We start from the raw sequence: 15,936 nt of genomic DNA on the forward strand, positions 1-15,936 counted from the left end.
TATGTATACGTATAGCTGAATCACTTTGTTATACAGCAGAAACTAACACAATGTAAAGCAATTATACTCCAATAAAGATGTTAAATTAAAAAAAAAACCAACAGAAAGGAAACACAAGGAACTAGAAAAAGGAAATTAATATAGATAAAATATAGTTAAGAGCTTAAATTTATTAAAAATAAATAAATAAATAAAAATTAAGGATAAATTTGTATTTCTCTTTCTGACTTACTTTACTTTGTATGACAGACTCTAGGCCCATCCACCTCATTACAAATAACTCAGTTTCATTTCTTTTTATGGCTGAGTAATATTCCATTGTATATATGTGCTGATTCACTTTGTTATACAGCAGAAACTAACACAACATTGTAAAGCAATTATACTCCAATAAAGATGTTTAAAAAAAAGTTAAGGATAAAAGAATTCAAAAAAGCAAAATCTTTACAAAGATTTTCTTTGTCTTACAAGTCTGAATAAGGAAAACATAGAAAATGTAAATTTAAGAATAAGAGTGGTGACATAACAAACATAGATGAGTGATTAAAATAATGATAATTTTATAACACGTATGGCACCAAATTTGAGAATCTAGAGGAGTTACATGATATAATTCCTATATAATTCCTATATAAAGCTAACAAAATATAAAGTCAAATACTTAGACTTATTACTGTCAACATTAATAAAAATATAATTTAAAATCTACCATTAAAAAGGACATCAAGACAAGTTAATTTTACAACTGGGTTCTAAACTTCTGAAGGAAAGCTCACTTCAGTATTTTTTTAAATTTTCCAATTTTTAGGGAAAAAAATCTCAAATTCAATTTATTAGAACTGTATAACTTTGATAGCAAAATCTTTTAAAGATGGTGCCAAAAATATAGAATACAAACGCTAAAATTCTGAAGAAAATAGTAATATGTCAAATAAATGAGTGTGTAAGAAGAATAATATATTATGACCAAGTGCAGTTTGTTCCAGTAATCCAGTAATTCTTTGTGACTGTTTAATACAGCTGTGTAATATGATTTAACTTCTGGAAAGGTAAATCTCATCTCTTTACCATTCTTTTCTCAAAATCGCTTTGATTTTTCATTACACTTCCACAAAAGAACAGAATCAATCTGTCACATTCTCCAAAATTCTCTACTTGGATTTTGAATGGCATGCCATAAAATGTTAATTTAAAAAATATTAATCTAGCTTTTACAATGCTATTTTATCATTCATTAACCTAGTATATCTTTCCATTTATTCATGCCTGCTTTTATACTCTATTTAAGAGAGGTCTAAAATTTTCTCTATAAATGTCCTGCGAATTCTTGGTTAAATTAATTGCTAGTTACACTTTGGATCTTGCTGCTCATGTATCCTGGCTTTGATTATATTTTGATTATATTTTCTAGTTGGATATTGTTTTACAGGACTGCTTTATCCATATTATTTGAGAAAAGTGACAACTTTATCTCTTTCAAATCTTTATATAATTTTTGCCTTATTCAGTTTGCCAGAGGCTCCAGGTTAACTCTAAAACTTTATGTGGTACGCTTATCTTAATGATCACCATGGAGTGGGGTGCATCTTACCTTTGTAAATGAAGTGTAATATTGGCCGTTGATTTCTTTGGGTTACTATTCATTAGCTATTATCTAATTAAGAAATACCCTGCGATTTCTCATTTTATTTTTTTTTATAAAAATGTATTGGATTTAGCAAATGCTTTGCCTGCATATATTGAAATTGCATGACTTTTTTCTTTAGTTCAAAAGGTGTTTAATATGTATGAGAGTTTTTCTGATATCGAACCACATTTTATTGCAGATACAATCTCTACTGAATTATGAGACTTTTTAAAAACCACTGTTAGATTCAGATGTCAATGTTTTGTTTAGGATTTTTCAAAATGTGTCTCTAACTGAAATCAGTCAATAATTTTAATTTTAGTACCATGCTTTTTTTGTGAATTGGGCAGTGTTTTCTCTTTCTTTGTATTTTGTGAAATAAGATTATATATTTCTTGAAAGTTTGGTAGAACTCATGAGTAAAGTCATCTGGATCTGAGCCTTTGGGGAAGAGGGGTTATGAGTGAATATAAGGGGGAAAATAGATAAATATTTTCATTTCACCATGAACTTTTGGTCCATGCACATTTTCTACATTTCATTAGATTTTCAAATATATTTGCTTATGGTTGTTTATAACATTTTAAAATGATTTTATTGTCTTTTATCACTGCAGTTCTTTTCCAATTTATTTTATATTTGCTTATTTACATATTTGTTTATTTTTATTAATCTCATTTAAGACATCTATCTTATTAGTCATTCCAGAGAGCCAGCTTTTTGGGTTTTATTATCATTTTCACTGGTTTTTATTTCTGAAATTCATTCACTTCTGCCTTTATTTTTATTATTTCTTTCTTATAATTTTTTAAATTCCTTTTTTAGACTCTTGAGTTGAAAACTTAGATCATTCATTAAAATCCTTGTGTTTTCTGATAAATACCTTTAAATATATAAAATTTCTCTGCACTATTGCATTCCACACACTTTCTCCATGTGCTTTCATTGTCACTACTGTCATTCAGCTATAAGTATTTTATAGTTTACCAAATTTCTTCTTTACTAAAGGAGTTATATAGTAGCTTTTCTTAAAAAATTACAAATTTATAGGCTGTTTTAAACTATAATTTTGTCACACTTTTAAAAGTTCATTGTATTACAGTCAGAGAATATTATCTCTGAATATATTGAGTCCTAGAGATTAACTGAGGCTTCTTTTGAAGCCTAGAACATAGTTGAATTTTGTAAATGTTCCATGTGTGCTTAAAAAGAACATGTATTCTGTGTTTGTTGAGAGTAAAACTCTCTCCATGTATATATATTTTAGTCCAGGCTTAATAATCATATTATTCAATTATCCTTTATTGCTTACTTAATCTATCACTGTGTAATAAAATCTATAATCACAATAGTTGATTTCTGCATTTCTTTGTTTAGTTCTGTCAGTTGAAGTTCTACATATTTTGACACTATTGTCCATGTAAAGATGTTCAAGACTGTTATATCTTTTTCAGTTATGTCTTTTTTTTACTTTTTATTTTTATTTTTTTTACAAACATGTAGTGTGTTCAACTTAAAAATCTCTTTTGACGTTAAAATTGCCTCTCCAGCTTGCCTTTCTTCATGTATATCTGGTATATATTTTTTCTCCCATTTTATTTTAATAATTAGCTAGACTTGGATAGTCTCTATATCTGCACATGAATTTAACATATTTATATATGCTGTAATCTGTTATTACATTAGGATTCATTTCTGCATCTTATTTTATATTTTTAATTTAAAAGTCATTTTTTAAACATAGAACAGCCTTCTTTTTTATCTTTCATTGGACACACCAAATTATTTTCTGGATTGAAGTTGGAATATTATATTTTTGTTCATCAGATAATTACACTACATTATTAAATTTAATATTTATGCTTGTTTTTACCAATACATCTCTAAAGTTTCTCAATATCTAGGGCTTCCCTCCTATAGACAAAACAAGTAGCTAAGCACACTCTCTCCTCCCTCTGCTCTTTTCTCCTGCCTTGGCACCCTTACTCACAACATTAGCATCATTCAGGACAGCAGTTTTCAAAGTGTGGTCTACAGTCTTTTGGGGGTTCCCAAGTTGCTTTCAAAAACATCTGCAATGTTAAAATTATTTTTACAATAGCACAAAGTATTCATATGCCTTTTTCACTCCGCTTCTTTCATGAGTATACAGTAGATTTTGTGGTAGATTTTGCAGAGGCTGCGTGACATATTGTATCACAACATATTGAGCGCAGAACTACAGGTGAGAATCTAGCTGTTTCCTATTACTCTAGACACTGAAGAGTTGCAAAAACATAGAACAAAGCCAGTCCCAAATTGTTTTTGTTTTAGAATTTTTTTCATAAAAGATATGTCATTTATGTTAACTTGCAATGGGCTCATTAGTGTTATTTTTAACAAAGTTTAAAATTTTCTGTTTCAGTTTTTAACATGGTAAATATTGATAGATATAATCAAGATAAACAAAAGTTCTTTGGGCATTCTTAACAATTTGTAAGAATGTGGATAGATCCTGTGGCCAATATATTTGAGAACTGCTGGGGTTGAGTTTTGTTTCCAGATGTTTGAGAAATACAGTTTTAAAATCATTATTTGCAGACAACAGTAAACCATAATAAGATATTCACTTCCAATCTTATTGGTCATTTCTTTTTTCACTGAAATGCTTCCTCCAGGAGTGCTTTGAAATAGTGTGTCTGCCCCAATGTTCATTGCAGCACTATTTACAATAGCCAGGTCATGGAAGCAACCTAAATGCCCACCGACAGATGAATGGATAAAGAAGATGTGGTACATATATACAATGGAATATTACTCAGCCATAAAAAGGAACAAAATTGGGTCATTTGTAGAGACGTGAATGGACCTAGAGACTGTCATACAGAGTGAAGTAAGTCAGAAAGAGAAAAGCAAATATCATAGATTAACGCATATACATGGAATCTAGAAAAATGGTACAGATGAACCAGTTTGCAAGGCAGAAATAGAGACACAGATGTAGAGAACAAATGTACAGACACCAAGGGGGGAAAGTGGAGGGGGGTGGTGGTGCTGGGATGAACTGGGAGATTGGGATGGACATATATACACCAATATGTATAAATAGATAACTAATAAGAACCTGCTGTATAAAAAATAGAATAAAATTTTTAAAAAACAGGAATAAAATACTGCTGCTTAGGTTATAAAGTTACATAAAAACAGTAAGCAAACCTCCAGCAAAAAAAAAGAAATAGAGTGTGTTTGAGTAATAAGTGTTATGAACATTTTAATCCCAAGAAATTTTTTTATACTTTCATATTTATATATTTCAGTGGAGGTAAAATTCTAGGTCCAGTTTTTTTCTTGAACTTTACATTGTCTCCTTTCACCTAGCATTTTTCTTGTGAAATTCAGTATCAACCTAAATCTTGATCCTTTAAAAACTTATATTGTGCAAATTAGAACTGAAAAAAAAGCGGTCTTAATATTATGAAAATTCAGAAATACTTGTGTATGCATAAAAGATGGAGAGGATACAAAGTTATTACAAGTTTTTGTCTCCAGTTGGGATGAGTGTATGAATTTTAATATTTTCTTAAGCTTTTCTGTATTCCAAAGTTTATGAACATAAATTGCTTTTATAACCAGAAAAAGTAAATTTCTCTACAACCTTCCTGAACAAGGGCAGAAAAAGGAAAGGGGGAAAACAACGATTATTTACTGGGTAGCTACCATGTGTCGCATGCTCTATACTGGATCCTTTTAAATTTTACATCATTTGACCATCACATGGACATTGTGAAATAGGCATTATTAAGCGACAGCACTGTCATTTCCTAAACTTGGGATTTTGTAGGTTTTTGATGCAAAGTATGTATTTTCCCTTTCACCCACAAAATAAAAAGTCTAATTTTGGAGAATTTTTTTAAAACAGGTTTTTAGAAACAGTTATTCTGATAATGATAATTTTAGAGATTGTGTTCCCTGCTTTGCATTTCTCTTAATGTAACCCTATAGTTTCCAGGGAATCATGAAAATGTATATTCATGCCCCCAAAATGAAAGTTTTAAAATACTTTGAAAATGACAAGGATGGAACTGTTAAACACCACTTTGTGTCCCTTAACCTATAATTGTCATTGTGTAACTGAAAGGAAAAGGAATCAGAAAACAAGATCGATAACCCCACAAATGTAAATAGAACTTTACCAAATTATTTTTTTAATATTTATTTATTTATTTAGGCTGTGCCGGGTCTTAGTTGTGGCATGTGGGATCTTTAGTTGCGGCATGCAGGATCTAGTTCCCTGACCAGGGATCGAACCCGGGCCCCCTGCATTGGGAACACAGAGTCTTAGCCACTAGACCACCAGGGAAGTCCCCCTACTAAATTATTTTTAAAAACAGCAATGAATGACAAAACGGGGAAGGGATGTAAAGCTTTCAGTCTGCAGTTATGGACCATATTTATGTTGGTTTATATATAGGATCATAAGATTGACAAAGAAAAGTGATTACAGAAGCAAAAATGCAGCGAAAACTTCTCACATGTCAAAGCAAACTTAGGAAATTAGCAGCTCTTAAGACAGAAATGAAGGTGGGTAGAATCTTGAAGAACAATCTTTACATGATAATTAGGCAGTGAAATACATACAGAAGAGGAACAAAATCAAAAAATAAATTCTCTCACTCAAGTGTCAATGTATATTGCACATTACTAAAGAAACCACAGGGAAAAGAATAATTTCTTGGAGTAAAATTGAGCAGCCTTAAGTACAGAGCTCATGTTCTATTCCTGCTAGGAACCTGAGTCATTGTTTTATCACAGGCAAGTAAGTCATTTTGCTTCTCTTTGCCTCAAATTACTCATCTATAAAAAGCTATATTTTCAGCATTCTTACAGACCATCCCATCACGCCTCTTCTTTATCCACTGAGTGCCGGATATCAACCCAGGAAGCAAATTTAGGAATTAATTCAGAAATAAAAGCTCCAACTCCACATCATAAAAATAAAGATGAAACATAATGAACAAGCTAACTCTGAAAGTTCTCAGTTGTATATTTCATTTTAGTTCATGGATATGATTGACATAACCTTTAAAAAGTGTTATTTGCTGTTGTTCAGATTTAATATCACCTATGTTGAAGCTAGATTATAGATACAAAGAGAGCCCACATTATCATCCTTCTACCCTAGGGAAAACTATTATATATTTAGTTCTAATGAATTTCATAATTTTGTTTTTGTTATTATTATTTTACAAAGAGTAATGAATACTATTCTAGTACATGTAAACTCAAGACTTTTCTTTAAGTTGTGCTTTTTATAAATGGGAAAAAAAAGATTTTTTAAGTAATGGAAATAACCATTCATTTAGGAAAAGAAATACAAATCAAAACCACAATGAGGGATTTCCCTGGTTGTCCAGTGGCTAAGACTCCACATTCCCAATGCAGGGGGCCCCGGTTCAGTCCCTGGTCAGGAAACTAGACCCCACATGTTGCAACTAAGAGTTTGCATGCCGCAACTAAAGATCCCACATGCTGCAACTAAAAAAGATCCCGCATGCCGCAAGGAAGATCACCACGAGGCAACGAAGATCCTGCGTGCCACAACGCAACTAAGACGCAACGCAGCCAAATAAATTAAAAAAAAAAAAAACACAATGAGATATCACTTCACACCTGTTAGTAAAGCTTTTAACAAAAACAAAAGCAAAAAATAAGTGTTGGCAAGGATGTGGAGAAATTGGAAACTTTGTACACTATTGTGGGAATGTAAAATGGTATAGCCTCTATGGAAAACAGTATGGAGGTTCATTTAAAAAATTTTGAAAAGATAATCATTTTACAATGTATGTAAGTCATTATGCTATATACCTTAGACTTATACAGTGCTGTATGTCAATTATATCTCAGTAAAACTGAAAGAAAAAAAAGCAATTCCAAATTCTCTTTTAAAAAATAAAATACAAGGGAAAAAAAAAAGAGAAGTGGGGAGAACCTAGAAAGACTAACTAATCACAGTGTGTGCACTTTATTTGGATTCTGATTCAAACGAAACGCAAAAGAGAATCATTTTTAACACCATTTGTGTTAGATTAATTACATTAGTAAACTCAACGAATGGCTTTCGTGAATTAAAAGAATTTCAAAATAGAAATACCATATGATCCAGAGATCCTATTTCTGGGTATATATCCAAAAGAATTGAAATCAGGATCTCAAAGAGAAATCTGCACTCCCATGTTCATTGCAGCATTATTCACAATAACCAATAAATGGAAACAAGCTAAGTGTTCATCAATGGATAAATGAAGAAAATGTGATGTACAGAGAGATATATAACATTATTCAGCCTTAAAAAAAGAAGGAAATCCTGCCATATGGGAAAACATATGAACCAGGAGGACACTGTGTTAAGTGAAATAAGCCTGTCACAGAAGGACAAATACTGCATGATTCCACTCACATGGGATATCTTTAAAAGTCAAACTCGTAGAAGCAGAGAGTAGAATGGTGCTTGCCAGGGGCTGAGGGGAGGGGCAAATGGGGAGTTGTTCTTCAACAGGTATGAAGTGTCAGTTATACAAGATGAGTAAGTTCTAGAGATCTGTTATACAACGTAGTGCCTACAATTAACAATACTGTATTGAACACTTAAAAATTTAAGAGGGTAGATCTCATGTTAAATATTCTTACCACAATAAAAAGCACAGACAAAAAGATGCTGTAAGGAATTATTGCATGGAATTGTTAGCCATTAAAAGAATAAACAATGGAGAAAGTAAATAAAAGTGAAGCTGCTTCTGGACTTATTTTCCCTATTCCCATTGTCAGGAAGATGGCAATGACCAGAGTGTACTTGGACGCAACATACCAAGGATGACAGAACCTCCCAGATAGCTCTAGATCACTCACTTCCAAATGGTTCTGTGTGAAAGAAATCATCTGGTTTCTTTGTGTGAAAAAAAATTGATAGGAAAATAACTACATCAAAGAGGCAATGCTGAATAGTGAAAGGATAATTGGAGAGTCATAAAGTTTGGTTTCCTCATACATCTGTTGGTGAAGAGTTATGAGACATATCTACTCACATCTCAAGACTTCGGGCTCCTTATCTGTACAATGCAAGCACCGGCAAGGTTGGTCATTTGCAATTTGTGCTCAAAGAATATTTAGGGTAGCACAGAATTTCCCTAGGACAACAAAGGGAGATATGATAGGAATTCTAAGACTTCAAGTAGACCAGCTTTTACTTGTCCAAGAAGTAAATTGATAAATTAGTTAATTGGTACTCAATTAAACTATTTTTTAAATACTGTAAGTATTACTGCTAAAAGGCAATTACTTCCAAGATACTGAAATTTGAGAGGAGGCAAGATGGTGGAGTAGAAGGATGTGAGTTCACCACTTCTTACGGAAACACCAAAATCACAACTAACTGCTGAACAACCATTGACTAAAAATGCTGGAACCAAGGTACTGAAATTTATATTTATGTATTTCTTAGAAAATTAAGAATAATAGGTATAATATACCACTTTTCTGTAACACTAGGAAACAATGTGTGTAAGAGTCACTTCTGAACACTCTATTCTCATGCATATCTTTGCATCAGTTGGGGTGATTTCATCTGTTAGCAACAATATGGAATTTATTTACTCCACTACCTGAAGTCCAGAGTTCGAGAGGTGGAAAGTAAGACCTTCAACAGTGTTACCCTGAGAGGTGGATTCACTGAGAAGTTAATCAAGCTTAAACTTTAGAGGCTGTCACTTGCATGGGCCCCTTTTAAAGCCCTTCGGCTACTTCTGTATACAGTTTTTGTATTAATTTTCTTGATGAGATCACCTCTCCCCCACATAAATTGCTTAATGTTTAGGCCCCAGAAAATCTGGATCAGTGAATGGCTCTGACATAATTTCCCAGCAAGTATACTAGCAATGCACTCCTGACGGGATCAGCTTTGCTCACTGGCTAGCTTGCCTCTGGATTACAGAATGGCTTCTGACAGCGAACCAGGTAATGGGCCTTCTCATTCTCTTCCAGGCATTCACTTCCAGGCATTTTTTACTTCCTGCAAAGCATGGAACATATGTCCTTTCTTTTGTAATGATGAACTGTGTCCCTGGTTTCTAGGATGATGTTACATGCTAATTGTCTTAAGCCTGGATTTCAGAACCTACTTACTAGCAAAGGAATGGATGTTGCCCAATTGGCTCAGACAAATATAAACCCACCTCAGGAAATAGGGCTGGAATTAGCTTACCCAGGGGGACATCGGCTACATAGGAGAGGGCTGATGACTGAACAAATTCAGATGTGGGCTGACTTAAGCTAGTATGGGTCACTGACATGAGAAAAACCTTGCTAGGGCATTCCTGGAAAAAAAACTACTCACTCTTAAGAGAGAGCCACGGAGAGCCACTCTCTGTCTATCTCTGTCTCTCTCTGTTTGTCTGTCTCTCTCTCTAATCTGGTGGGTATGAACATGAAACTATATTACCCCAGGGGCTGCTGGCAGCCATCCTACCATCATGAGGGAAGCTAAGCAAGCACAAAGCTCACATATACTATAAGGCAAAGCTAAAACACACACACACACACACACACACACACACACACACGCGCACGCATGCACGCAAACATGAACACACACAGAAACAGATCTAGAGCTCTGCTGCTTTCTGTAGTAAATTGACCCAACTTCTATACTTCCAGTTACATGGGCCAATAAAAATTCTTATTTTTAAACAAGTTTAAGTTCATTTCTCTGCCATTTTCAGACACATAGTATCTAACGATAAATTCACTAAACTTCCATCACTCTATCTGCACCAGAAAATGATCATTTGATTGCAATGGAATTAACCCTTTTATTGTCTACATATGTTAAATTTTCAATTAAGATTATAGCCTTTATAGTCATATCTTTTCTATTGTGTCATGAATTTCACCTTGATGCCTTTTAGATAGCCAAGTGGAGATGCGGGAAGGACTACTGGACACGAGAGTAAAGTTTAGAGAGTGCTCTAGGAAGAGCTGTAAATTTGGGAATCATCTGCATATTTAAAGTCAGGAGTCCAGATGAGATCACCTAAGATGTGAGTGCAGACTGAAATTAAAAGAGGTCCATGGACTGCATCTTTCAGGGTAAAATAAGGCAATCTGGAAACCCCAATACAAAAGAGTGACATCATTATTGGTTCAGCTGAGTTAACCACTAGGTCCTCCCCATAACAGATAAATTTCTCAATTTTCCTGTTAACACAATCAGGGCAAAATCCTCTCTTCCTGACTGCCAATCATAGTGATGAAATTATTGAACAGATATTAATTTAGCCCTTACTATGTGCTAGGTCTCTGTGCAGATCACAGGACGGTTGACAGCTAGCAACAGTGACAGCAACAGATAAATAGAAAAGAACCTCATACTAAAGGGGGTTGGTAGTTCTAAAGGAGCAAGGCTAGAGGAGAGGGGGAAAAATAGAGAGCAATATGGGGAGACAGATAAATGCACTGAACCCCGAGCAACCATCAATGGACCCCCATTCTCGGGGTGCCAGGGCCTAGTAATGAAGAACTAATTAACAATGTTAAAAAAAATCTTTGGAGCAATTGCTTTTTTGTATATATAATAACATGTACAAAACAGGACTTTTATAAGTTTGCTTTATCATGTAAGAAATTAGAAATAGGATTTTAAAAAATAACAGTCTCTTAGGTGGTATTTAAATCTGTTGCTGCCTACCTTTTTTTTAAATTTATTTATTTATTTTTGGCTGCTTTGGGCCTTCGTTGCTGCACACGGGCTTTCTTTAGTTGCGGCGAGCGGGGGCTACTCTTCCTTGCGGTATGCAGGCTTCTTATTGTGGTGGCTTCTCCTGTTGCAGAGCACGGGCTCTAGTCGTGCAGGCTTCAGTAGTTGTGGCATGTGGGCTCAGCAGTTGTGGCTCATGGGCTCTAGAGCATAGGCTCAGTAGTTGTGGCGCACGGGCTTAGTTGCTTTGCGGCATGTGGGATCTTCCCGGACCAGGGCTCAAACCCATGTCCCCTTCATTGGCAGGCAGATTCTTAACCACTGTGCCACCAGGGAAGCCCTGCCTAGCTTTTTTTTTTTTTTTTTTTTTTTTTTTTTTTTATTTATTTATTTTTGGCTGTGTTGGGTCTTCGTTTGTGCGCGAGGGCTTTCTGTAGTTGCGGCGAGCGGTGGCCACTCTTCATCACGGTGCGCGGGCCTCTCACTATCGCGGCCTCTCTTGTTGCGGAGCACAGGCTCCAGACGCGCAGGCTCAGTGCTTGTGGCTCACGGGCCCAGTTGCTCCGCGGCATGTGGGATCTTCCCAGACCGGGGCTCGAACCCGTGTGCCCTGCATTGGCAGGCAGACTCTCAACCACTGCACCACCAGGGAAGCCCCCCTGCCTAACTTTTTAAAGAAGCAGAATGGCATTTCAAAGAGGCAACCGAATCTAGAAAGCAAAGGATCACAAAACAGGTTAGCAACAGCTAGAGTTCATGAGTATTTTTCTAAAAATAGCTACTTATATTTTAGAAGTACACAAAGGGTAATTTAAGAGGATTTTTTTAAATAATAAAATATATGTCAAGCCCACATTGTAAACCAGATTTAAACTCAGTGAAGTGATCTTTCATACATTATACAGTGGCAATTACCATGTAAATAGATTTTAAATAAAGTGATATATTATTTAAAACCTCAGTGTTATATAAAGCAAGCATGGGGCAATGCTTGATGTCTATTTTATTTTCAAATCAGCAACCCCTTTCCACATACAGAGAAAGGACAACTATTGCACTAGATAATTTTAATTATATTTCTCATAATAAAGTGCTGTAGCCCCTATGATTATATATTTCCCCAACATTTGTGGGAAACATGATAATATCCCCTATATAATCATAAGTCTGACATTTTTCCCATTTGAAGGCGTTCTCCTTTCAGAAATTTTTTAATGAGAACTGCTAGAGAATACATTTAATTCAGACTGTTATAAATGACCTAAAATAATAAAAATCATGATGAATGAGAGCCAGAATTTCCTCCCCGATTAGAGACATTTTTCAAGGTGTCCTTGCAGGAGCAGGTTGGAATGAAGGAGAGGAAGGGAAGGGAAAGGATTTAAGGAGGGTTGCATGGGCTCTACAGAGGAGTCTGGATCTGAGAGACCAAGGCCAGAGACAGAGTCTGCTGAGCACCAGGCCTCCTGCCAAATGGGTACCATTTGTACCAGCATCTGAGAGTCACATGGGAGCTGAGTAAGTGACCACCAATTAAGCCAGTTACATTCAGGCTCACTTGCTCTCTACCTAAGTAGGAGCTGTGGGGGTATCCTTCCCTTCCTGTGACTCTTCCTCTGTGTTCCTGAGTCCAGGCTCATTGCCTATCGGCCATACCCCATTTAGGCCATGCCCATAAACGGAGGGTGAGGGAAGGTGGGGACAAATGGGTTCCTGAACACCAAGTGAGTTGACAGTGATGTGGGAGGGAGGATTCCCACACTTTACCTGAAGATACCCAGCTTGAGATTTACCTCTTCCACTCACTTCCCCTCACTAAAGAAGCAGAGCCAAGGAAAAACACATTCTGGAACATACATTTCCTAACTCAGTGATCTAGTCCCTTCAAAGCAAAAAATACTCTGCTCATTACTTGGAAATTGGGAACATAACTCTCTAGGACGTGTTCAATTGATATTTATCATCTAATAACCCCTGAATTCTCCTTGTCTCTTTCTTTTCCTGCTCGTCATCTAACTTTTCATTTGGATTCCATCTATCTTTGTTCCCAATGGTACCCTCCTATCCATTTCATATCAGATTATTTTAATAGCCCACTATCCATTTCACTGATATCAAATGTCCTTTTACTCAACAAATCACTTCTGAGCTCCTCCTCTAGAGATCCTGCAGAATGAAGAATACGGAGTAGGACAGTATTCTCACAGTTTCTCATAGTTTTCATCACTGCATACATAACCAAAGTTTTAATCCATCTTCCTAATGTCATCTTTCAACTTAGTTTAACTCTAAATCGCTTTTTAAAGAATAGATATATGTATATGTATAACCAAATCACTTTGCTGTACACCTGAAACTAACACAACACTGTTAATCAAATATACTCCAATATAAAATAAAAATTTTAAATAAATAAATAAAGCAAATGTAAATACTTCATCCTTGGCAATCAAACCATCACGTACTTACCCTTATCTCTAAACACTAAACTCCAGACTGTTCACTGAGCAAATTGCAGTTCAGTTGAAAGAAAGAGTGCCAGACCAGGGTATGAATTCACACGGTTGCCCTAGACATAGGACTTAGCTTCTCTGTGATTCAGTTTCCCAATTTCTAAACTGGAGGCAATAGTTCTTCCTTCACAAAATTTTTGGAAGACTACAATGCCATGATGTCAATAAAAATTATTTTGCAAACTGTAAAGGGCCATATCAAGATAAGTTATTATTTTTAACTGTCTTTCACATTTAGCGTTCCCTACCAACACCAGACTTAAACTGTATTGAAACCATGACTGCCTGCCCTTTTCTTTCCACCAAATCTAATGCAATCTAGTGTAAATCTAATGTCAACTTCAAAGTCTATTTCAAGTTCTATTCACTTAACATATACAATAACAATAATAGATGACCCCTACTGAAACTTTGCTACATGCCATAAATAAAGCATTTCTAATGCACTGTCTTATTTCATCTTTTTAACAACCTTAGGAGGTAATACTATTAGAATCCTCATTGTACCTGAAGAGAGGGAGCATTACCTAACTTCAGGAACTTGATCACAGTGGCACAACTAATATACAACAGACTCATGAGTCAAGTGAGTTGGGCTCTTCAAGACTCCATGATCATAGGCACTACATTATATTTCACTTCTGTGGCCTTCTATTAAATCCCTCCCTTGTCTTCTACTTCATACTTTCCCACTTCTGGATTTCTATAGCGATGAATTTTTACTCAATTTTTCACTTTACACAGCCTCTATATAGCAAGCTTTATTGCCCTGTAATGGTTATCAACTCATAAAGGGAAGGGGCCATAGATTCTCTTTCATTTATGTTTTGCTCCACAGCTCCTATACATCCCTGCATGGAAAGCAAAAAAATTAATAATTAGACCTTGCCTTTACCTGACATTATAAGGAGACCAGATGAAAGAGAGAAATAATGTATGCAATAAAGAATAATGAAATAGCAACACCTAATATGGAAATAATTTAAGAATTAGAATACAAAGACTTTTCATTTTTTTCTCCTTTACTCACTTATGGTTTGAGATTTCTTTACATTTGAAAGACATCACCTTGTATAAGTAAGCCAGGTTTCCAATAAAATATGTTTCTTGCCTCTTCTGGCATGTGTAAGCAGTATATCTTTTGAGTTTGTTGGTAGTGGCCCACTTAACACTAAAATCCTTTTAGTGTCTTGTTAAGGAGAGTTGGTGAGGAATTGTGTCTAATATGTTAGTGAAGTTATAACCTGTCATGTTATTTAAATGCCTGATTTTGTAGTGTGTGTTAGCGTGTGTGTTTGTGTGTGATAATGATCTGTGCAATGCTGTTCAAAGTTGAATTAGTTATCACTAGAGAAGGGATTACTAGTGCCCTCAAGGAAAAGCAGGGAAATAATTTTCTTGATTTTTTTCTTCATTAGGCCTGGGAGATTTAGTAAGAAATATCTGTTTGTTTGATTTGAACATTAAACTCATAAAAGGGAAATTCTGTATAATACATGTATTTCTAAGTCTTCATGTACACACATTTATTTACATATAAACATACTCATAGCAATTGATTATCTCTTAATTAAAAGATGTGTGCAATCTAACCAAGCACAATAAATGAAAGAAAGCACCCTATTTCGTATAGTTTAACCTCTCTGAGTATCAATTTTCTCAACTTTAAAAAGTAGATATTAAATCCCACCTCACAAGACCATCACAAGAATTCTGTGAGATAAGAAAACACAATGACTGGCATGTATTAGACATTCGGTAAATGTGGATTCCTTAGCTTCTTATGACCAATCTTCCCCCAAAACATAAAATTGTTTTTAAATCTCTCATATTAAGACAAATGATAATGATGAAAATTGCAAATAAACAATTACTTCCCCCTAGAAAAGTGGAGAACAAGGAAAGAAATTAATATACATGTACATGACCTTTACCAGTAATCTTCCATGAAAATATGACTATCCCTAACAATCTAGAAGTCACTGATTATGTCTCTAGGGAACAGATGGGAAAGATGGTGTTTAATGGAGCAAAACAGAGGGAACAACCTATAAGATGAGATCCTTAGA

General features: G+C 34.9%; 1 long non-coding RNA gene across 2 annotated transcripts in view; it reads right to left on the reverse strand.

The window, feature by feature from the left end:
• LOC309652655 overlaps positions 1-15,936 on the reverse strand; it is a 316,601-nt gene that overhangs the window by 247,659 nt on the left and 53,006 nt on the right. The window contains exon 1 of one of the 2 annotated variants that reach the window (XR_014258857.1): positions 1-11,702. This exon is cut by the window's left edge and continues 16,422 nt beyond it. The exons of the other annotated variant lie outside the window; for it this stretch is intronic. This is a non-coding gene — a long non-coding RNA (uncharacterized lncRNA). Of the gene's footprint in view, positions 11,703-15,936 lie in introns of those variants that run through there. 2 annotated transcript variants of the gene reach the window in all.

This window comes from Balaenoptera physalus (assembly GCF_965194825.1).
Source record: "Balaenoptera physalus genome assembly, chromosome: X".
In the NCBI taxonomy this organism is placed as follows: Eukaryota; Metazoa; Chordata; class Mammalia; order Artiodactyla; family Balaenopteridae; genus Balaenoptera; species Balaenoptera physalus.